This window comes from Ovis aries, chromosome Y, assembly GCF_016772045.2.
Source record: "Ovis aries strain OAR_USU_Benz2616 breed Rambouillet chromosome Y, ARS-UI_Ramb_v3.0, whole genome shotgun sequence".
NCBI classification, from domain to species: Eukaryota; Metazoa; Chordata; class Mammalia; order Artiodactyla; family Bovidae; genus Ovis; species Ovis aries.
The window spans coordinates 13,967,507-13,992,021 of NC_082741.1; the positions used below are offsets into that span (position 1 = coordinate 13,967,507).

General features: G+C 42.4%; 2 pseudogenes; one reads left to right on the forward strand and one right to left on the reverse strand.

Moving 5' to 3' along the window:
- Positions 1-24,515, reverse strand: part of LOC132659081 (testis-specific Y-encoded protein 1-like) — a 370,693-nt pseudogene that overhangs the window by 316,717 nt on the left and 29,461 nt on the right.
- Positions 22,526-24,206, forward strand: LOC132658877 (zinc finger protein 280A-like; annotated as a pseudogene).

Consider the following 24,515-nt stretch of genomic DNA (forward strand, 5'->3'; position numbering starts at 1 on the left):
CTTTTTGAATTTTTTCTGGGTCTATTTCTAAATGTATAGTTTTAAAGCCTCCTGTACTTTAAGAAAGAATTCATCACGTTTGGCAATACTTGGAGCTGATAATAGGAGATCATCCATATAATGGTATAGAATGTAATTGGGGTATTCTTGACGGAGGGATTGTAAAGAGCGAGCTATGAATTATTGACATAAAGTAAGACTATTTGTCATTCCCTGTGGCAAGACTGTCCATTGATAACGCTTAACAGGCTGAGCATGATTAAGAACAGGAATTGTAAAAGCAAATTTATCTCTATCTTGCAATTGTAGGAGAATAGCAAAAAAAAAAAAAAAATAGTTCTTAAGATCTAGCACCATTAAGAACCAATTCTTAGGAGTAAGAGCTGGAGAGGGGAGCCCCAATTGCAATTCTCCCATAGGTTCAATACATTTATTGACTTCTTGTAAATCAGTTAACATTCTCCATTTTCCAGATTACTTTTTTATAACAAAAACAGGAGAATTCAAGGGGGAGGTAGAGGGCTTTATATGACCAAGTTGGGGTTGATTTGTACTAATTGTTCTAACGCCTCGAGCTTCATTTGTGGTAATGTCCACAGCTCAACCCATTTTGGAGTATTCGTTAACCATTTTAATGGGAGTGCTCGAGGAATTTGAGCAGTGGCTACACGTTTTCTGGTGGAATGGTTACAAAAGCCCCCAAAGGAGAGAGAAGATCTCTTCCCCAAATAGTAATAGGTATGCTTACAATATGAAAGGTAACAGACACTGATCTTCCATTATGGAATTGGCATTGCAAGGGATGGGTACTCTTCCAGACATCTGCAATAGAGCCTAGTTCCATCAGCAGTAGAGGGCTTTTTCCTTTTTTCCAATCTTGGGGCCATTGTTGAGAAGGAATAACTGAAACATCTGCCCATGTGTCTGCTATTCCTTCAAAGATTTTTCCTTGTATAATCAAGGAGAGAATAGGGTGAAAATCTTTGATAAGCATTTCCCAAAATATATGTCACCAAGTGCTTCCAAATCCTCGTGTTCGCTCATTAGGAACAGCTAAAAAGGGATGATAAGGTAGAAGTATTTGAGCAATACGTGCCCCAGCTAACAATGAAAGTGTGGTAGAAGTAGAAACCATAATCAAAATTTCCCCAACATAGTCGGAGTCTATTACCTCAGGAATTATGGTTAGACCTCTCAAAGCCACACTGCTATGGCCTAATATTAAGCCAAAGGTGCCTTTAGTGGTCTGAATACATTTGTTTTTAATTTGTAAATGCCTCCTCCTGGTGACAAAAGAACATTCTCAGCTAGTGGCAAATCAGCAGCAGCACTCCCTGAAGTAGCAGACTGCAAGTCTGAAATCATCATTTGAGGTCCTTTTAATGAGGCATTGACTGGTAACTGTTGTTGGGAGGGAACAGGGTTAGGGTATGCGAGACAGAAGGAGGACAGGGAGGAAAAGTCCCTAGTATTGTTCCTGGGCCCCAAGGACTTAGGCCCACAAGATAGTTTCCCGGTATCGGGTTGCCCATTTTGTCTGTTTTAGATTTGCATTCATTAGCCCAATGAAGCCCTTCCCGCATCGACGGCAAGGTCCAGGAGGAGTCTTATTCCTCCCAGCAAAAGATCTGTCTTTAGGAACTGCGCCTTGATTAGCTTTTAATTTCTGACATTCTCTTCTCATATGACCAGGTTTTCCACAATGGAAAACCTTTTGTGGTCTCATAGCTTTGGTCAAGCCTGTAGCAAAGACATTAGCCTGATGCTCTGTTCCTCCTACTCCCGAGCAGGCTGTGATATATTCAGCTATAGATGCACCCTGTATTTTTAATGGTCCCAGTATACATTTCCATTCAGTATTTACATTTTCAAATGCTGAAGTTTGTAATAATATCTCTAAAATTTCGTTGCTCCCTACAGCTTGTTCCACAGCTAACCTCAATCTTGCTAGAAAATCAGTATATGCCTCACTGGGGCCTTGCATTGTCTTAACAAAGGAGGGCTGGGCGTGGCCAGTAGGCGCCACACGACTCCATGCTTGTAAAAAGACCTGGCGGACTTGTCGTAAGTCCTGATCAGGGTACTGAGCCTGTTCTCTTAAAGTCCAATAATGGCCCTCTCCCATTAACTTTTTCTCAAGAGGACCAGGGGGATTCTGTCCATCATTAATCTGAGCCTGCTTTCTAGCTTCTTCTTCCCACCAGCTACAAAGTTGCAACCACTGAGAACTCTCCAAGACAGCTTGGGCAATAGATTCCCAATTTAATGGAATGATTAATTTGCCTTTTCCCAATGATTCCAGCATAGCCAAAACAAAGGGACATTGAGGACCGTATTGCACTATTGCAGCTTTAAAATCTTTTAAAAATTTATATTCCAAAGGAGTGTATTGAATATTTGTCACATTATCATCTTGCTGTCTCTGGATGGGAAATAATTGTGGAGGATCGATAAAACCACTAGGGGGAGCAGGCAAGTCATCATCATGAAGCATAGACAAAGGAAAGGAGAACTGACAATGTTCCCTGCCCACATCGGGCCGATTAACCACAGCGGGGAAAAGAGAAGCACAAGGAGGAACAGAAGGTGTAGATTTCTTGTCCTCCCTACGGGATCTCTACTGGAATAGATGGGTCATTTCTTTAATATCTTTACCCTCCTCTAACGAAACTGAAGAAGCCTCTGAATCTGATTCTGAACTATCAGATGTTTCACATTTCTAGAAGGAGGCTTACTTGTATCCTTACCTTCAGGCAATGCAGAAACTCCACCAACATTTGGCACATCCTCATAAATTGCCTCTTCCTTCATTGAAGCATTAGATTTAGTCTCATTTTCAGTAGATAGCAAAGTCAAATCCTGTGTTATAGCATTACATAAAGTCCATAACTTCAAAGGGATCACATTACCCTTCTGATGTTGCTTTCTCAATTCTTTTTGAATTATTTTCCATTCCTTCAAATTTAACTGTAACTTAGTTTGATATTGAGACCAATGACAATATTTCTCCACCAAGCGAAAGAGCTCACTCAATTGACGAGTTGAGGCCTTAACGCCTATGGAGTGGAGAAGTCTTTTGACTAACTCCATGTACTGTGTCCGTAATGATGATGATGAATTCCCCATGATTTTCTGAAAGTTCCCCTGCTATGAATTTAAAATGCCCCCGGGGTTACTCACACTTTCGGTTTCATTCAAGCCCCACGTTGGGCACCAGATGTTGGAGATTATAAGTGAAATGACACAAAACAAGACACACACACACGAGACAGACACTCTGGCCAGAGGAAAAAGAACTGCACAAGCAAGCAGGTTTGTGGTTTACTTTTATATAGTCCTCCTGGGCAGAGTTCCAGACAGTATGACCAAGTCTTTTCAGTATAGCACATGTGCATAAATGTTATCGTACAGGAAAAGGGAGTGAAATTTCTGCTTACTGCAGAGTCTGTCCAGAGCCCTTATCACAAGACGGGAATGTTCCCTCATATGCAAGGGACCGTTAATCTCAAGGCTGTGTCCATATCCTTCACAGAACATCTTGTTTGCAAGTAGTCATCTCCACATTCGCTATTATGGCTGCATTAACCCTTCATAACCCTTTGCATGTAGTGGCCAAAGTACTGGAGTTTCAGCTTCAGCATCATTTCTTCCAAGTATTTCCAGGCCTGATCTTTTCATTTTTTAATTATATTTTTATTTTTTACTTTATTTTACTTTAGAATACCGTATTGGTTTTGCCATACATTGACATGAATCCACCATGGGTGTACGTGAGCTCCCAAACATGAACCCCGCTCCCACCTCTCAACCCATATCATCTCTCTGGATCATCCCCATGCACCAGACCCAAGCATTCTGTATCCTGCATCAAACATAGACTGGCGATTTGTTTCTTACATGATAGTATACATGTTTCAATGCCATTCTCCCAAATCATCCCACCCTCTCCCTCTGCCTCAGAGTTCAAATGTCCGCTCTACACATCTGTGTCTCTTTTGCTGTCTCGCATACCGGGTCATCACTACCATCTTTCTAAATGCCATATATATATGTTAGGATACTGTATTGGTGTTTTTGTTTTTGACTTACATCACTCTGTATAATAGGCTCCAGTTTCATCTCTCATTAGAATTGATTCAAATGTAATTTTAATGGCTGAGTAATACTCCATTGTGTATATGTACCACAGCTTTCTTATCCATTCATCTGCTGAATGGACATCTAGGTTGTTTCCATGTCCTGGCTATTATAAGCAGTGCTACGATGAACATTGGGGTACATGTGTTTCTTTCAATTCTGTTTTCCTCACTGTGTAAGCCCCACAGTGGGATTGCTGGGTCATAAGGCAGTTCTATTTGCATTTTTTTAAAGGAATCTCCACACTGTTCTCCGTACTGGCTGTACTAGTTTGCATTCCCACCAACAGTGTAGGAGGATTCCTTTTTCTCCACACCCTCTCCAGCATTTATTGCTTGCAGAATTTTTGGACCACCACCATTCTGACTGGTGTGAAGTGGTACCTCATTGTGGTCTTGATTTGTATTTCTCTAATAATGAGTGAAGCTGAACATCTTTTCATGAGTTTGTTAGCCATGCGTATGTCTTCTTTGGAGGAATTTTTACTGGAATTTTTACTGGAATTTTTACTGGAATAAGTTGCTTGTGTATTTTTGAGATTAGTTGTTTGCCAGTTGCTTCATTTGCTATTATTTTCTCCCATTCAGAAGGCTGTCTTTTCTCCTTGCTTATAGTTTCCCTTGTTGTGCACAAGCTTTCAATTTTAATAAAATCCCATTTGTTTATTTTTGCTTTTATTTCCAGTGTTCTGGGAGGTGTATCATAGAGGATCCTGCTGTGATTTATGTCAGAGAGTGTTTTGCCTATGTTCTTCTCTAGGAGTTTTATAGTTTCTGGTCTTACATTTAGATCTTTAATCCATTTTGATTTTATCTTTGTATGTGGTGTTAATAAGTGATCTAGTTTCATTCTTTCACAAGTGGTTGACCAGTTTTCCCAGCACCACTTTGTAAAGAGATTGTCTTTACTCGGTTACATATTCTTGTCTCCTTTGTCAAAGATAAGGTGTCCATATGTGTGTGGATTTATCTCTGGGCTTTCTATTTAGTTCCATTGATGTGTATATTTCTGTCTTTGTGCCAGTACCATACTGTCTTGATGACTGTGGCTTTGTAGTAGAGCCTGAAGGGAGACAAGTTGATTCCTCCAGTTCCATTCTTCTTTCTCAAGATTGCTTTGGCTATTCGAGGTTGTTTTTTTTTTTTTTTTTTTTTTTTTTTTTTGTATTTCCATACAAATCTTGAAATGATTTGTTATAGTTCCGCTGTTAGGGATTGAATTGAATCTGTAGATTGCTTTGGGTAGTATACTCATTTTCACTATATTGATTTTTCTGATCCATGAACATGGTATATTTCTCCATGTATTTGTGTCCTCTTTGATTTCTTTCATCAGTGTTTTGTAGTTTTAAATATATATAGGTCTTAAGCTTCTTTAGATAGATATATTCCTTAGTATTTTATTCTTTTCATTGCAATGGTGAATGGAATTGTTTCCTTAATGTTTTTGTTTTGTTTTTTTTTTCTACTTTCTCATTATTAGTGTATAGGAATGCAAGGGTTTTCTGTGTGTTGATTTCATATCCTGCAACTTTATGGTATTTATTGATTAGCTCTAGTAATTTTCTGGTGGAGTCTTTAGGGTTTTCTATGTAGAGGATCATGCCATGTGCAAACAGTGGGAGTTTTACTACTTCTTTTCCAATTTGGATTCCTTTTATTTCTTTTTCTGCTCTGATTGGTGTGGCCAAAACGTCCAGAACTATGTTGAATAGTAGCGGTGAAAGTGGGCAGCCTTGTCTTGTTCCTGACTTTAGGGGAAATGCTTTCAATTTTTCACCACTGAGGATAACTTTTGCTGTGGGTTTGTCATATACAGCTTTTATTATGTTGAGGTACATACCTTCTATTCCTGCTTTCTGGAGAATTTTTATCATAAATGGATGTTGTTTTGTCAAAGGCTTTCTCTGCATTTATTGAAATAATCATATGGCTTTTATTTTTCAGTTCGTTACTGTGATGAATTACATTGATTGATTTGTGGATATTGAAGAATCCTTGAATCCCTGGGATAAAGCCCACTTGCTCATGGTGTATGATCTTTTTAATGTGTTGTTGGATTCTGATTGCTAGAATTTTGTTGAGGATTTTTGCATCTATGTTCATCAGTGATATTGGCCTGTAGTTTTCTTTTTTTTGTGTGTGTGGCATCTATGTCAGGTTTTGGTATTAGGGTGATGGTGGCCTCATAGAATGAGTTTGGAAGTTTACCTTCCTCTGCAATTTTCTGGAAGAGTTTGAGGAGGATAGGTGTTAGCTCTTCTGGAAATTTTTGGTAGAATTCAGCTGTGAAGCCATCTGGACCTGGGCTTTTGTTTGCTGGAAGATGTCTGAGTACAGTTTCAATTTCCGTGCTTGTGATGGGTCTCTTAAGATTTTCTATTTCTTCCTGGTTCAGTTTTAGAAAGTTGTACTTTTCCAAGAATTTGTCCATTTCTTCCAAGTTGTCCATTTTATTGGCATATAATTGCTAATAGTACTCTCTTATGACCCTTTGCATTTCTGTGATATCTGTTGTGATCTCTCCATTTTCATTTCTAATTTTATTGATTTGATTTTTCTCTCTTTGTTTCTTGATGAGTCTGGCTAATGGTTTGTCAATTTTATTTATCCTTTCAAAGAACCATCTTTTGGCTTTGTTGATTTTTGCTATGGTCTCCTTTGTTTCTTTTGCATTTATCTCTGCTCTAATTTTTAAGATTTCTTTCCTTCTACTAACTCTGGGGTTCTCCATTTCTTCCTTTTTTAGTTGCTTTAGGTGTAGAGTTCGGTTTCTTATTTGACTTTTTTCTTGTTTCTGGAGGTCTGCTTGGATTGCTATGAGCTTTCCTCTTAGCACTGCTTTTATAATGTCTCAGAGGTTTTGGGTTGTTGTATTCTCATTTTTATTCATTTCTATGCTTATTTTGATTTCTTTTTTGATTTCTTCTGTGATTTGTTGGTTATTCAGAAGCGTGTTGTTCAGTCTCCATATGCTGGAATTTTTAATAGTTTTTCTTCTGTAATTGAGATCTAATCTTAATGCATTATGGTTAGAAATGATGCTTGGAAGGATTTCGATGTTTTCGAGTATATCAAGGTTAGATTTATGGCGCAGGATGTGATCTATCCTGGAGAAGGTTCTGTGAGCACTTGAGAAAAAGGTGAAACTCATTGTTTTGGGGTGAAATGTCCTATAGATATCAATTAGGTCTAACTGGTGTATTGTATCATTTAAAGTTTGTGTTTCTTTGTTAATTTTCTGTTTAGTTGATCTGTCCATAGATGTGAATGGTGTATTAAAATCTCCCAGTATTATTGTGTTATTGTTAATTTCCCCTTTCATACTTGTTAGCATTTATCTTACATATTGTCGTGTTCCTATGTTGGGTTCATATATATTTATAATTGTTATATCTTCTTCTTGGATTGATCCTTTGATCATTATGTAGTGGCCTTCTTTGTCTCTTTTCACAGCCTTTGTTTTAAAGTCTAATTTATGGATATGAATATTGCCAATCCTGCTTTCTTTTGGTCTCTATTTGAGTGATATATTTGTTGCAACCCTTCACTTTTGGTCTGTATGTGTCTAGGCAGCATATATAGGGATCTTGTTTTTGTATCCATTCAGGCAGTCTTTGCCTGTTGGTTGGGGCATTCAACTATTTACATTTAAGGTAATTATTGATAAGTATGATCCCGTTGCCATTTACTTTATTGTTTTGGGTTCTGGTTTATACACCCTTTTTGTGTTTCCTGTCTAGAGAATATCCTTTAGTATTTGTTGGAGAGCTGGTTTGGTGGTGCTGAATTCTCTCAGCTTTTGCTTGTCTGTAAAGCTTTTGATTTCTCCTTTGTATTTGAATGAGATCCTTGCTGGGTACAGTAATCTGGGCTGTAGGTTATTTTCTGTCTTCACTTTAAGCATGTCTTGCCATTCCCTCCTGGCCTGAAGAGTTTCTAATGGAAGATCAGCTGTTATCCTTATGGGAATCCCCTTGTGTGTTCTTTATTTATTTTTCCTTGCTGCTTTTAATATTTGTTCTTTGTGTTTGCTCTTTGTTACTTTGATTAACATGTGTCTTGGGTGTTTTGCCTTGGGTTTATCCTATCTGGAACTCTCTGGGTTTCCTGGACTTGGGTGATTATTTCCTTCCCCATTTTAGGGAAGTTTTCAACAATTATCTCCTCAAGGATTTTCTCATGGTCCTTCTTTTGGTCTTCTTCTTCTGGGACTCCTATAATTCAAATGTTGGAGCTTTCCATATTGTCCTGGAGGTCTCTGAGATTGTCCTCATTTCGTTTAATTTGTTTTTAAATGTACAAATTGACAACAAACACCTAAAAGCCAAGATTAAAACTCTAGAGTTTGGATTTTCAAAAATACAATATTAAAGAAAAGAAGAAGATGAAAAAAAAAAAGCCACAATAATTATTAAAACAACAACAACAACCACACAAAGACTATATATGGCATTTGCTTTGAAAAATAGGGTCTTTTTTTGGGAAAATAATAGTAGGTTATAAAAATAAAATATTAAAGGAAAAATAGAGGACTTAAATATTTTAAAAAGCTTAAAAAATGAAGAAGAAAATGAAAAGAAGAAAAAACTACCGCACAACAACATCAACAACAACAACAACAACAAGAAAATAGAAAAAAAAATGACTGTAAAAATTGTAAAGACATATCTGGCCCTTTCTCTGGTGTTGTGAGCAGTGTGGGGTTACTTCTAAGGCGGTTCCCTCTGTTTAATTTATTCTGTTTGCTGGTCTCTTCAGCGTCTGATTTCCATCCTGACACAGCGGGGGCGGTGGTGGACAATTTTTTTTCTTTTTTTTTTTATGCTCCCTCGTTCAGGAGCACTGTGGGGATGGAGGGATGCTGCAAACAAACAACGCTGGCAAGTGCTTGCAGTGTCTAAGCCCCACTGGGCCTGCACCTGCTCATGACACACACCACTCAGGCTCTACGTTGCTTCACCAGGAGCAGTCTGAGGCCAGCCCTAAGCTGCATGCACCTCTCCGATCTAAGCCACTCAGGTTCGGCGCTCAGGTAGCCCTCAGAAGTGCAGATCCATTGAGACTGCATTTTTGCCCTTCCCGTGTCCGAGTAGCTCAGGTGTTTGTCAAGTGTGGTTGCTGCAACTTATCGCCTTTCCTGTCTCTGCTGCTCAGTTTTCTGGATGTAGTGCTGGTGTCCCTTTTGAGGCAGATGGGGGCTGTCCAGAACCCCCAGAAGTCTTACCAAAGAAGCCTGCTTGCAGTTTGGTAGGTAAAGACTCTCCATGGCTGTGATTGACCCCTTCCAGCCCTTACGGCTCTGGCTGCCTATCACCGGCAGGGGATGGTCTGTAGCTGACTATTTCTGTTCCTTCCTTTGTTCTGTGTGTGGTGCTGGTGGTGTCTTATGTTTGAGTTTTTCATGTGGTAGCTATCCCACAGTCTGGTTTGCTAGCTCAAGTTAGTTTGTTCTGGTTGGGTGCAGGGTGTTCTTCCCTGATTCTTAAAAAGTACTGAAGCCCATGCCCCCTCGCCTCCCTGCCCTGCCACCACTTACTAGTGGGGGATGCAGGCATCTGCACTGCTTTTCCACTGGGGGAATTACTGTTGGGCTTATAATCTGTTGGTTTTTATTATTTATTTATGTTTCCTTCCTGTTATATTGCCCTCTCTGCTTCCTAGGCTCACCACAGACTCGACAGGGAGAGTGTTTCTTGCTGTTTGGAAACGTCTCTTCTTAAGATTCCCTTCCCAGGATGGGATTCCCTTCCTGGGACGGAGCTCCCTTCCTCACTCCTTTGTCTCTTTTTTCATCTTTTATATTGTTTCCTACCTGTTTTTGAAGACGATGGTCTGCTTTTCTGGGTGCCTGATATCCTCCTCTGCCAGCATTCAGAAGTTGTTTTGTGGAATTTGCTCAGCGTTGAAATGTTCTTTTGATGAATTTGTGAGGGAGAAAGTGTTCTCCATATCCTATTCCTCCGCCAGCTTTACAATATTTCTTAATCAAATAGAATTTGGCAGGGGGTGTGCAGGGGGGATGGGTAGTGTATGGTGAGAGTGAGGGGATATGGTAACACCAAATAGAATCTGGGTGCATAGTTCCCTAATGGGGATAGAACTCACGCCCCAGCAGTGAAAGCACAGAGTCCTCCTCACTGAACTGCCAGGGAAGTTCCTGGAATTGATTTAATGAAAGATAACTAATTAGGATCTGCTGACATTTTACATTACAGTTTGCTACCAGTGATTATAGTTCATATCATTTTATAGTTTTGTGATTTTACTAGCTTAAGATTTTTGGGAGTTTCTTTTTGTTTTAAAAGCTAGAAACTGTTGTTGTTGTTGTTGTTTTGTTTGTTTGTTTGTTTTTTGTTTATCCATGGAATTAAAGAAAAATCTGTAGAATATTTTAAATAGGGGTGATTTTTTTTTCTGAATGTGAATGTTTTGTTCCATTTAACTGAATGGTAATCACATTTGTAGAAGAGACACAGAGTGAAAGATATGTCTTTTTATTAAATGACATAACAGCACCCATTGCATGAGTTATTGGTTGGAGTTTAGAAACAGACTGTGTGGGGCTAACCTCCTTATTCCTGTTTTCAGCCCTTGAGTAATAATCAGAAGCTTTCTCTGAAGAAAGTGGGGCCAGCTGTCAGGCTCCTAAGTATCTACTGGCCAGCAGGGCTAGGATTAAATGGAGCAACTGGTAGATATGGGATGGGGCAAGAGGTCACCTTGTCCCTTTTTTTTTTTTTGCTGCCTGGAGAAATGCTTGTCCTGGTACCAGTGGGACCAAAGCTGTGTCTTTGTGGACAGAGGATGTCTCTGAGTCTGCCTTGGTTATCCTAGGGTGGAGGGACAGCAGGGTCTCCCCGGTTCCTTGGCCAGAGAAGAACACATCTCCCTCGCCTTGCTCTCTGATATTCCCCCAGGAATCACTCCAGAGTATGTTCTTTGGAAAGGATGCCCAGGACCCACCCCAACTCCTAGACCTGGCCGACCAGACCCTGCTGTGGAATGAGGCCTTGGCCATCATGGCCCTAGAGGAGCTGCCCCTAGAGCTCTTCCTGCCAATGTTTATGGTGGCCTTCGCCGGGAGACACATCCAGGCCCTGAATGTGGTGGTCCAGTCCAGGCCCTTCCCCTGCCTCCACCTGGGGACACTGATGAAGGAACACCAGCCTCATCTGGAGACCTTCCAGGCTCCACTTGATGACCTCGACCATCCTGTTTGCTCAGGGAGTCCAACACAGGTAAGGTCCACTTGGCAGACTGGTGGGGCCTGGGGTGTGAGCAAGATGCAGCCAGGGCAGGAGGATGAGGGGTTCACTTGAAGAGGTGTCTGGCTGTACAGGACTGGTTGAGGGGCAGAAGGGACAAAAGGCATGTGCTCCCCACCAGTGTCCCTTAAGGTAGGGACCAAGGGGGTTCCTGAAGCCGGAGGAGCTGTGGTACATGGAGTGCAGATCCCTCGGGGGTCCTGGTGCCAGTCAGCCTCTGCACAGCTCAGCGTGGCCCCCATGGCCCTGCAGGTGGTGGGAACTGTAGCTGCTGAACTTGTACCAGAAAGACCACCAGGACATCTGGACCATGTGATACAGCAACACGGACAGTGTTTGCTCATTGCAGGAGCCCGAGCCAGCCCAGTACATGCAGAAGAGGTGCAGGGTGGAGGTGCAGGTGGGCTAAAGCCGTCATGGGCCCCTGTGCAGGTGCTGCTTGACCTGTGCCTCAAGGAGGACACCTGGAACCAGACCCTCAGCTACCTGCTGAAGAAGGCCAAACAGGAGGAGCCTGCTGCACCTGAGCTGCCAGAAGCTGAGGGTCTCCACCATGCCCATGCAGAACATCAGGAGGATCCTGAAGGTGGTGCAGCTGGACTGTGTCGAGGACCTGGAGGTGCATTGCACCTGGAATCTGGCCACTTTGGGCAGGTTTGTGCTGCACCTGGGCCAGATGGGCAACCTATCCCGGCTGCTGCTCTGGTGCATCCATGTGTTGCCACACAGCCCCCAAACAGGAGGAGCACTGCATCACCCAGTTCACGGCCCAGTTCCTGAACCTGCCCCACCTGTAGGAGCTCTACCTGAACTCCATCTCCTTCCTTGATAGCCGTCTGCACCAGGTGCTCAGGTGAGACATGGCTCCAGCTCCGTAGATCAGAACAGGCCTCTCTCTTTTGTTACCATAAGGACGTGTACACTGTGCCTGCTGTGGACATTGCCAGGGTGCCCGGGCCACTCGGAAGTCCTCATGATGCTGCCTCTCTGTCCCCGGGCTTCTTGTCAGGTCACCTTCCTCGTTAGGGTCAAAGGTGTGGTCCAGGTTAGATGCTGTCAAAGCGGACTTCTTTCTAGGAGTCTGCATAGTGGCGGCCAGGTGTGATGCCCTTGGGAATTCTTTCCGAGAGAGTGATGTCTTAGCTGAGCTGATGACAAATAATTAAGCAACGAACATTGGTCCATCAGGAGTGAGGTTTGAAGTCCGGAGCTCTGTTTCTCCCGCCCACCTGCCACATTTGTCCTGAGATGTTTTGGGTCCAGGTGAGCTGTGGAAAGTAGGTGATTCTCGAGATGACAAGGAGAGACCATTAGGGGAAATTGCAGCTCCTAAGCAGTCCAGAGAAGATAAAAAGTTAAATAACCATCATTGTTGAAGTGGCTCAAATTTAAGTCCAAATTGCAATTATTGTTTTCCTCTAAGCCTTCTGAATACATAGGAAATTCGCAATAAAGCTTCTCGCTCTGCCTTGAACACAGTGATAAAAGCTAAGGGATGCAGCCTAGTCTGTCTGTATGAATGTGTTGCATTAATTCCCTTTTTCACAGCTGAACTAAGTGTGCAGGAGTGAGCATCATTAGAGGGAATCTTCTTCCAAGGGACCCTCACTGCTAACCTCACCCAGGCCCCGGACTGGAGCATTTTCCCCAGTGGATTCAGCAGATGCAAATCTTCCATCTCGTACCCTGGGCAGTGACAAAATGGGTTCACTATGCAAAATCAGCCCCAGAGTCCTGGGTGATATTCACCCGCAGTCCATCTGGAACCTCTGGGACCCATCAGCCCATGCCCGTTTCCCCACTGCTCAGCCGTATCTGACTCTTTGGGACTCCATGGGCTGTAGACTGCCAGGCTTCTCTGCTTATGTAACTCTACAACTGAGAATACTACAGTGAGTAACAGATGTCTTTTCCAGGAGATCTTGCCAACCCAGGGATTGAACTTGGGTCTCCTGCATTGCATGCACAAGTGAGCAGCCAGGCAAGCCTCCGGTTTCTAAGAGACAACCCACCATCCCTGAATCCATTGTCCAAATGTGCTTTTATGTCACTAATATCCCCACAGGTTTTATTTTGTTTTTACATTAATAAAAAGCTTTCACACACGAATATTTATTCAAAGGCCGATGGAAATCTATTCCCAATCATCACAAAATGCCACTACAGAGTTCAGTATTTCAGTGTTGAGTGTAACTTGGCATTTTTCTCCTTGGTATCATTCATCTGTAATTTTTTTTCTTTTCATAAAACCTTAATCCTTAGGTATTTAGCTTAAGCTAAATGGTAAAGATAAAATTCCCTCCAAATCCTAGTTCTCTACCAACCTGGCCATATTAAGGCTTTTAATTAATTCTCTTTTCCCACCAGAGCTCTTTACTGAGAGCAAGTCCTCTAAGAGTCAGGGGAGATTTAGCAAGTAAACCCCTTCAGAGTGGTGGGCTCCAACTATACCCCTTTTTGTGAATGAGGGAGCTGTGACCGGTATGGACCACCATAATTTTGCTATAGTAATGTCCTGGAAATTAACATTGCCTTGATTTGAGAGTTCCTGGTGGCTCAGATGGTAAGGAATCCACCTGCAATGCAGGAGGCTCAAGCTTAATCTCTGAATCAGGAAGATCCCCTGGAGAAGGGAGTGACTACCCACTCCAGTATTCTTTCCTGGAGAATTCCATACAGGAGCCTGTTGGGTTATAGTACATGGAGTCATAAAGAATCAGATAGGACTGGCTAACACTTTCACGTCACCTTTAACCCTGTAGGTAAGCGGGTGGTGCAAGTCGTCATTGATTGAGTTTCTCAGTGTGTCATGATCCCATAGGTTTTGGTCCCTCTCTGTCCCTCCCTTGCATTGAAGCTACAAAACCATCCCTTTATGATTTCTTACTCAGGGAATTAGAACTGAGGGAAGAAGCAGCAAGAAGCCAGACACTCTGCAATGATTAGGTGAGGATGAAGGAGGAGAGTGAAAGAGCCAGCTTAAACCTACATACTGAAAACACTAAGATCATGGCATCTAGCCCCATTACTCCATGGTAAATAGAAGGAAAAAGGTGGAAGTACTGACAGATTTCCTCTTCTTGGGCTGTACAATCACTGCAATGGTGATTGCAACCATGAAATCAAAAGACTGTTGCTTCTTGGCAGGAAAGCTATGACAAACCTAGACAGTGTGTTGAAAAGCAGAGATGTTACACTGCCAACAAAGGTCTGTATAGTCAAGGGTATGGTCTTCCAAGTGGTCATGTACGGTTGTGAGAGCTGGACCATAAAGAAGGCAGAGTGCCAAAGAATTTTTGCCTTCGAATTGTGGTACTGTTGAACACTCCTGAAGGTCCTTTGGACAGCAAGGAGTTCAAACCAGTCAATCTTAAGGGAGATCAACCCTGAATACTTGTTAGAAGGATTGATGCTGAAGCTGAAGGTCCACTGTATTGGTCATGTGATATAAGCAGCTGATTCATTGGGAAAGTCCCTGATGCTGGGCAAGATTGAGGGCAGAAGGAGAAGAGGGCAACAGAGAATAAGATGGCTGGATGGCATCACCAATGCAATAGACATGAACGTGAGCAAACTTCAGGAAATGGTGAGGGACAAGGAGGTCTGGTGTGCTGAAGTCCATGGGGTTGCAGATACAACTGGTCAAATGAACAACAATTTCTTGAGATAAAGCTGTTCCAGGAAGAGTAGAAGAGGAAAAGATTTGTGAGAACAACGGATGGTCCAAGCTCTCCCCTAGAGATGGAGGAAGTGTGTAGAGGCTAGCCACCTGGATTAGTGTTCTCTTGAAAGGTGTGCCTTTTGGACACCTTGTAGAATCCACTTCTCACACGGCCCTGTCCCATGGGACTGATCTCCTCCTGGGTACCAGGTTCTCATTTGGTGTGCATGCTCAGCCTTGTTGGTGAAAACTCAGGCTGACCACATGTCACTCCATGGCCACAAGCCCCGGGGAGCTTCCTCCTTGACCACAGCAATGAACCTTGACTGAAGTTGGCCTTGGTGTTTTCCACGGAAGGAAAAGTGGGAACAGGTCACTTCTGTCTTTCTTTTTTTGTTTCTTTTGTTGGCCAGCCAACACAGCTTGCAGGATCTTAGTTCCCCAAGTAAGGATAGAATTCACGCCCTCAGCAGTGACAGTGCAGAGTCCTAACCACCCCAGGACTACCAGAGAGTTCCCAGTAGGTCATTTCCTTAGCCTGGTGGATGCCCTAGACACCTGATGTTGCCTGCCGAGAGCCAGGCTTCTATGGGCCAGGCTTTGATGAAGTCACCAAATGTTCCTTTCTCTCTGACCTCTGGGAGACCTGTGACTGTGGCCCATATCATAGAAACTTCTGGAGGTAGAGAGAAGTGAAGGATGACATGCCCCCTCTCCACTCTGTTCCTTTCCTGGTTACCCAATGCCTTCCAATAAATTCGTCTACCCTCAATCCATCTATAGAAAGCATGCTGTCCTCTTTCCCAGAAACCTTCCCTGAAGAAGAGGTTGAAATCACGTCCTCTGCTTCTTCCTAACCTAACATGTGAAGGCTTTTCTGTACACTTGGTGACAAGCTTCTGGTAGACAGCTTTGGGTTTTCTTCCTTTTTTTTTTTTTTTTCTTCGTTAAAACACATGCTCTCCTTCACATCCAGGATGGTGTGAGCACAGGCCTCACTCTGTTCTCAAGGTTCTGTCCCTCAGAGTCTAGGAGAGAAGCAAAAAAAAAAAAAAAAAAGAAAAAAAAAGAAAAGTAAAGAAAACAACAACAACAACAAAGGGCATGGGGCAGAAAGAAATTTGGGTGGGGACGTTTAGCAGTAGTGGTCTGCAAAATGGGATCCTCAGGAGCAGTCTGTGTCCTGGAAAATCTGGTTGGGTGTCATTGTTGATGTTTGAGAGTCGGCTGAGGGCCGAGCCATTACCTGCATACCCCCTACTGTCCTTGAGGTGAGCCCTCTCTAGGGACTCCTGATCTAAAGAACACATTAACGTACTAAGGTGTCCACCAGAAATAGACGAGACTTAAACAACAGAAAATCGTTTTATCTTGAGTTCTGGAGGCTAGAAATCCAGGACCAAGGGGTGGACAGTGTGATGTCTCTGGAGATCTCTTTCCTTGATGAACAGCCACCTGCATTCTTCCCTGGTGAACTCAATGGGTAGAGGAGCCTGGCTGACTACAGTCCATAGTGTCACAAAAAGTCAGACACAACTGAGCTACTAGGCACAGCACCGACCATCATGCTTCTTAAAAGAGTATAAAACGAGCTCTTTCTAACAGTCAGTTTTTATGTTTTTTTTTTCCCCCTGCTTCATTGAGATGGAATGGACATATATTCTGTAAATTTAGGGGGAACACATGCTGATTTGATAATAACGGTATTTTTGATGTTATATCTGATTACAGCATTTGATATCACGTTCAACAGTGAACATCACTTTTGTTTTAATTCAGTGACTCTATTACCTTATAATGAATGGAAATACACATATATCTTCTCTGAAACCCTCCCTCCTCCCTCCCCCCCAAGGGCTGTGCACAGGGCTGTAAAGGCAGTGGGAGGGAAAGCTTGAGATATAATCTAGGTGCTGCAAAGGCGAACAGAGAAGAGGGCAATTAAGGGGGGTAGGGAGCAGGAGGGGGTGATGGTGTGACCTGACACCCCTGATGTGGTTTAAGAAAGCATGAGCCCCTGCCTAGAAAAAGCTCCTGGGTTTCAGCATGTAGATTCACAGTCAGGACCCTGGGAATCCAGAGGGTGCTGAGTCTTCAAGTGCAGATCACTTGGGAGTAAGCTTGCTTTCTGCCCTCCTCACCCCGCCTCCTCCCCAACCCACCCCCTTCCCTTCTGAAGAGGACAGGGGATCGCTGTTTGCAGCTGGAGAATTTTTTGCCTTTGGAAGAGAACTCCTAACTTTTTAGGTCCCTGACATCAGCCATGCCCTGTTGGAATAGCTGTGTGGACCACCTTCCCTTGCTCTTAAGCTATTGAACCCCAAATATCTAAAGATTCAGATAAATTGGAGACAAGGTGGTGGGCCTCTGGATGCCAGGGATGCAAGTGAGGACTCTCACCTCACTGAGACCTGGAAAACAGCCCCTGGGAGGGGCCCTTGAAGCCCCACTCAGATTCTTTCCCCTCTCTAACATTTTGCTAGAAAGGTTTCTATTTGAAAGTTCCTATGAGGAAAAACTGGTTCAGAAACCTGATTGGAGCCCGGTTTGGGTACTATGGGATTGGACTAGAATGGGCTTTAAAAGGCTTGGAATCTCCTGATGCAGCCTCACTGAGAAAACGCTTTTGGAGAGCCAGGTAGTAGTTTCACGGATACTGGACACAGAAAGCGGTGCTGCTATTCCCAGAGAAATCTTTCTGGGATGTGGAGACAAAGACACTCCAGCTTCACCCTCCACTTGGTCTCAGAGTAGGAAGTGTTTAGCTGCACTGAGTCAACTGGACTTCAGGAGCTGGTGAGTAATGGGATTTGGAATGCTTCCTTTTGTTCTCTGCAGCCATGAGTCTGCAATATTTATCCTAAAGGGCTAGAGAGTAACCAGGCATTAAGGGCTAAGAGGTCTCTCCCATTAGCTGGGTGAAATAGCCTCAGGCAGTGGAAAATGATGATGGCTGTGTTCCAATAAAACTTTCTTGGTGACACTGAAATATAGATATTATATAATTTTCACATGTCACAAAAGTTTCCTTTGTTTTTCCACAAATTAAAACAAATGTAAAAAATATTAAACTTTTTTTTTAAAGTTAAGAAAAGAAAAAAAAACTAAAACATAAAAATCACTCAGTTCGCTGGTTGGGGAAAAATATATAATAAAACAGGAAGCAAGCCAATTTATCAATCCCTGTCTAAACCATTTGCCTATATAACGCAGCTAGCATCCCATTAGTGACTTGTGACATGAATTTAGTAGGCTGGATTCTGCTTATGAAAAATAGAAATTTTCATTAAATCTAAGATGACATCAGCTGTAAGATACATTATTCCATTTACTTTTGGCCAAACACAGTGACATGTGGGATCACAGGTCCCTGAACAGGGATTGAAGCCATGCCCCTGGCCTGGAAGTGAGGAGTCTTAAATGCTGGATTACCAGGGAAGTCCCACAGCATTATTTTTCATACCACTATATAATGTATATTTATATACCTATGTATGCATGTATGTTCAGATGCTTCAGTCATGCTTGACTCTTTGCAAATCTATGGACTGTCACCCACCATTCTTCTCTGTCCATACGATTCTTCAGGCAGGAATACTGCAGTGGGTTGCATGCCCTCCTCCAGGGGGTCTTCCTGACCCAGAGATAGAACCTGCATCTCTTAGGTCTTCTGCATTGGCAGGAGGGACCTTTACCGCTAGGGACATCATTTACACACAACCAAACAAACTATGATATGCTACTGATGAAATGTGATCTGGTATCACAAATGGCTAAATGTAAACTTTAGAATGTCCCTTAATGTCTATGAAACGTGCTAATGGCTTGGAAGCTATCAACAAATGTATTATATGGAGAGAAATTGTGTTACAAATCTTTTATTTCAATGAGCACCACCGCCCCTGTCAGCATCCAGCTACATACTGGCTGACTTTCTCTCTTGCATGATAGTTTTAATTCATTCAGATTTGGAAGTCATTAAATGCCTGGAGAAACTGCTTCTCAGCCTTTTGGCTAAGGTCAAGTATAAGTACTTGGGAGCCAGGAATCAGTAGGTCAAGATTGAGGTACAGATAAGTGATTGTTTAATAACGGTTACTGTTTATTTATGCAGCAGACATGTAGCACTGACAGACACTCCATGTTGTTCTAGAAACCAAAATACAGCAACCCAATAGATCTGGAGGTAAGTATGGCATGTTAGTTGGGGGAGGCTGTGCTTTCTGACATCATGGTGAGGAAAGCCTGGCAGAGAAACTGTGGACCGAGGTAGGTCAAGAGTTGGGTGCTGGTACTTGAGACAGCATCCAAGGCAGGGGGAGCAGTAGAAGTCGTGAGAAGTCCCCATCCTCCCTCCTCAGTTCCCTTGGGAGTTTGGGTCTGGGTACCCTGCACCTGGAGATACCAAAATCCATGGGTGCTCAAGTCCATTATATAAAATGGTGCAGTCTTTCCATGTAACTTAAGGGGATACTCCCACATGTTTTAAATCATCTCCACATTCTTTATAATACCTAATACAATGTTGATGCTGTGTAAATAGTTTCAAGTACAGTGTAAATGGGAGAGAGAGACAGAGAGACAGAGAGAGAGAGAGTTGCCAGCATGAGGTAGGTTCAAGTCTTGCTATTAGAACTGGCTGGGATTTTTTAAAGAATATTTTTGTTGTTGTCAGTATCCTGGAATTTGGCCATTCTAATGGATATGTAACTGTTTCATTTTTTATTTATTTATTTTATTTTATTTATTTTTTAATTTATTTTTTAATTTTAATTTTTACTTTATTTTATTTTACAATAATGTATTGGTTTTGCGATACATTGACTGATGAGGATGTGAAGGAATAGGAACTCATGTATTGCTGGTGAGAATGCAAAATACTACACCCATTTTAGAAGACAATATAGCAATCTCTCACAAAACTGAACATACCCTTAGAATCCAACGGTCATGTTCCTTGGTTTTTATCTAAAAGACTGAAAAACTTATGTCCACACAAAAATGCACATGTCTATTTATAGTAGCTTTGTTTATAATTGCCAAAACTTGGAAGCAACAAAGATGCCCTACAGTAGATAAAGGGATAAACTGTGGTCTAACCACAGTGGAACATTACTTAGAGCTAAAAAGAAATGAGCTCTTAAGCCATAAAAAGATATACAGGAAACTGAAATGCATATCACTAAGTAAAAGAAGGCAATCTGTAAAGGATGCATCCCATATGACTCAAACGATATTACCTTCAGGAAAAGGCAAAACCATGAAGACAATAAAAAATTCAGTGGTTTCCAGAGGAAATAGGAGAGGGATGAAGACATAGAATACAGATAAATTTTAGAAAGTGAAAATAATTTGTATGATGTTATAATGATGCATATGTGCTATTATGCTGCTGCTGCTGCTAAGTCGCTGCAGTCGTGTCCAACTCTGTGCGACCCCATAGACGGCAGCCCACCAGCCTCTGCTGTCCCTGGGATTCTGCAGGCAAGAACACTGGAGTGGCTTGCCATTTCCTTCTCCAATGCTTGAAAATGAAAAGTGAAAGGGAAGTCACTCAGTCATGTCCAACTCCTAGTGACCCCATGGACTGCAGCCCACCGGGCTCCTCCTTCCATGGGATTTTTATACATTTGCCCAAACCCATAGCAAATACAAAGCCAAGAGTGGGTCCTAAGGTAAATTGTGGACTTTGGGTGATGATAATGAGTCAGTGTGGGTTCATCCTTGGTAAAAAACATCTTGTGAGTGATACTGATCCTGGGGAAGATGATGCATGTGTGGAGGAAGAGGAAATCTTCCTTCTATATGGTAAATCTCTGCACTTTCATTTCTCTTGTAAACATAAAACTGCTCTTAAAAATAAAGGCTTGAAAAAAAAATAAAAATAAAAAATAAAGGCTTGAAAAAACCTGCAAAAAATACGTATTTTTTTGATCCATGCATAGACTATGGTGCCTTTCGGACTCAGAGAGTGGAGGGAGTGAGAGGCACCCCCAAGGGACAGCTGGGGGCTCTTTTGGACATTTTCTGTTGGTCAGCATTTCTGAATGAGATTGTAGATCTATAAGCAAAATGGTGCCTACCAGCTCTCCTGCAGAGTTAAACAGGAACACTGGGGCCACCATGGGGAGACAAGGCAAAAGTGGTGACTGGAGAAGGAAGTTTAAAACGGTCATGTCACTTAACTGAGTTTGAGATGTTTCCTTTTTTTTTTTTAATTTTAGTTTTTTATTTTTTAAATTTTAAAATCTTTAGATGTTTCCTTATGCCAAGGGGTGTTAATAGTTATCTCAATGTTTCAGCCAATGACTAAATCAGGTACTAATTTTGTCTTTTGAAAGAAATATAATCATCACCACTTATCAGCAAAGAATAAGTTTCGAGACCTCCAGCAGACATCGGTAATGTCACACAGTATCAAACTCTATATACACAAAGTTTCTTCTATACAAACATACCTGTGATGCAGTTTATTTTATACAGGCGCTGTAAGAGATCGGCTACTGCCTAACGATAACAGGAAAGTGAAAGTGAAGTCGTTCAGTCGTGTCCAACTCTTTGCGACCCCATGGACTGCAGCTTGTTATGCTCCTCTGTCCATGGGATTTCCCAGGCAAGAATTCTGGACTGGATTGCCATTTCCTTCTTCAGAGGATCTTCCTGACCCAGGGATTGAACCTGGCTCTCCCGAATTATAGGCAGACACTTTACCATCTGAGCCACTAGGGAAGGTGTAATAATAACACAGAACAATTATAACAATATACTTTTATAAAACTTGTGTGGCTGTAGCCGCTATGTAAAATATATTACTGTATTAATTGAGTGATTTTTTTTCACCCTGACTTAGCACTTACTACACTCTGTGTCCATACCTTTTGCAGTTTGAGGTGTGACAGCAAAACCAACCCAGATTTATTTTCTCTTCTTCACATTCACCACAGATATTAGCAACCTCAGCATACATTTTTCCTTTCTCTTTTTATATCAAATTGAGAACTTCGATCGAGAACTTCGATCTTTTCACTTAAAGGTAGCACTTAATGGACTTTCACTGGCATATCTAAATGGACAGCATCACTCCACTTATGGTTTGGGGTCATTATTGAGTAAAATAAGGATGACTTGGTCACAAGCCCTGTAGCATCTCAACAGTCATTGTGGTAACCGAGTGACAGATGCGTGTGGTGTTCAGGACTAAGGAACGATTCACATTCTGGGCAGGAGGAAGCAGGATGGTGTGAGATTCCAAAAACACTCCTCAGAATTACCTGCAGATTAAAATGCATAAGTTATATATTTCTGGAGTTTTCCATTTAATATTCTTGGTGAACAACGAAGGGTTTACTGAAACCCCAGAGAGTGAACCTGAGATCAGAGAGGATGACCTTGTCTGGTGATTGCTTTTAGGTGGAAAAAAACACTAGCAGGGGCCACTTGAAGCCAAAAGTGATTGCAATATGGCCCATCTCTTCCCGTGTGAGGAAGCACAAAAATCACCACAACTCAAGAAAAAGACCGCCATGTCCAAATCCAGAGATGAGGACAATGACGATGCTGAGGTCATCTTTGTTGGAGTGGAGCACATCAATGAGGATGCTGAAACCTTCTTTGTCAGTGTGATTTCAAGTTCAAAGCCAGTCATTTCTAACGTTCTGAAGAGAGGACCAGGGACTCATCTTCAAAAAGAATGGAGGACCACGTGAGTCAGGATCCCTCCTGCACGTGGCAACCTACAAATCTTAGGACCTCAGCATCAGAGCCAGCTGCCCTATCACCAGCTTCTCAGTGTGTATGGGGAGGAAGAGGCAGTTCTATTATTTCTGAGCCTTCATCTAAACCTGATTAGAAAACGAACTCTCCGGAAACTGTCCTTCACAATTCAGAATTGCTCTCTCTGCATCCTCACTGTCTTTCTAGAGCCATTCTCTCATTAGGAGGCAAGGATGAAAGCCCTCTTAAATCAAAGTGGTGTCCCACTTCAGATGTGAAATTTAGCAGTGGGAATCCCAGAAGACCCAAACTCAGTGATGGAATCCCAGGGGGACCTGCCTCCACCATGGCCCCTCCAGGTATCTCTTCTGGAAAAACATGTTTATGACCTTGGAAGATTCCCCAACCTTACCAAGCCATGTTCATGGTGGGGCATCATTTTCACAGACTCATGGCAATGACCAGGCATGCTTCTGTCTTATGGATCCAGAAGGATCATGTAGTTTGTAAGGACTGGAGAAAAGGGACCTTTTGACTCTTGCACATCAGAGCAAGACTGTTGATGCCATGAAAGTAAATCTGGGATCAAATTTACTGATGAGAGTAAATGTTATTTGATGGCTTTTACTCTGGCAGCATACAAGAGATGGCAGCCAGAACAGAAGACTCACACCACCTTTAAAAGCCTCAGCTGCTTGAGTGTTCTAAAATATGTCAAGTTTATGACCCACCTGAGGAACCATCTAGAGCTTGAGAGGCAGAAGGGTGACAGCTGAGAAATCTACACTACCTCCCAGCACTGCCACTGTCAGTTTCACACCTTGTTCCAGCTGCAGTGCCACATTGAAAGTGCCCATGCTACCTGGGAGCCCTCCATGTCTCTAATATCTGTGAACTGTCCTTCAAAACAGATCAGGTTCTCTTGCAGCACATGAAGGACAGTCACAAACCTGGCAAAATGCCCTATGTCTGCCGTGTTTGCAGTTACAGATTGTCAGCCTTTGCCAATGTAGAGGCGTATTTTAGAACATGGCATGAAAACATGAACAATTTGTTTGTCTGATTTGCCTCAAAATGTTCAAATAGGTGACATCCTTTGTAAATCACGCTTGGAGGAACTGGAACAGGAGGGTCTTTCCATGTTGCGAGTGCTGGCTACAAAGTTTGAACATGAAGGAAAAGACAGAGAACCAAACCAAGAATCATCAGTGATTAAAACAGCCAGAGCACTTGGGAGGATTGCCTTCTGAAACAGAGGTCATGCTCCAAAGTTCAGTTCAGCTGGGACTGAGAGAGACAGCATCCATCATTGTGAGGAACACTGACTCCTAAGTGCCACCCAGAAAAACCACAAAAAAGATTGTCTATGAACACAAAATATTCCAGACATGGTGCAGCAAGGGATTTGGCGAAAAAATTATGTTCTAGCCACCTCCAGAAATTCAAAAAAGCCCCACTGAGGTTCAGCCAGCTGTATGTTAAAGACCCTGCCTGGCTTTTGTTGTTCAGTTGCTCAGTCGTGTCTGAGTCCCTTTGACCCTATGAACTTCAGCATGCCAGGCGTCCCTGTCCATCACCATCTCCTGAAGCTTGCTCAAACTCATTCCATTGGGTTGCTGATGCCATCGAACCATCCTGTCGTCTGTCATGCCTTCTGCTCCTGCCTTCAATATTTCCCAGTGTCAAGTGTTTTGTTTTGTTTTGTTTTCCCAATGAGTTGACTCTTCCCATCAGGAG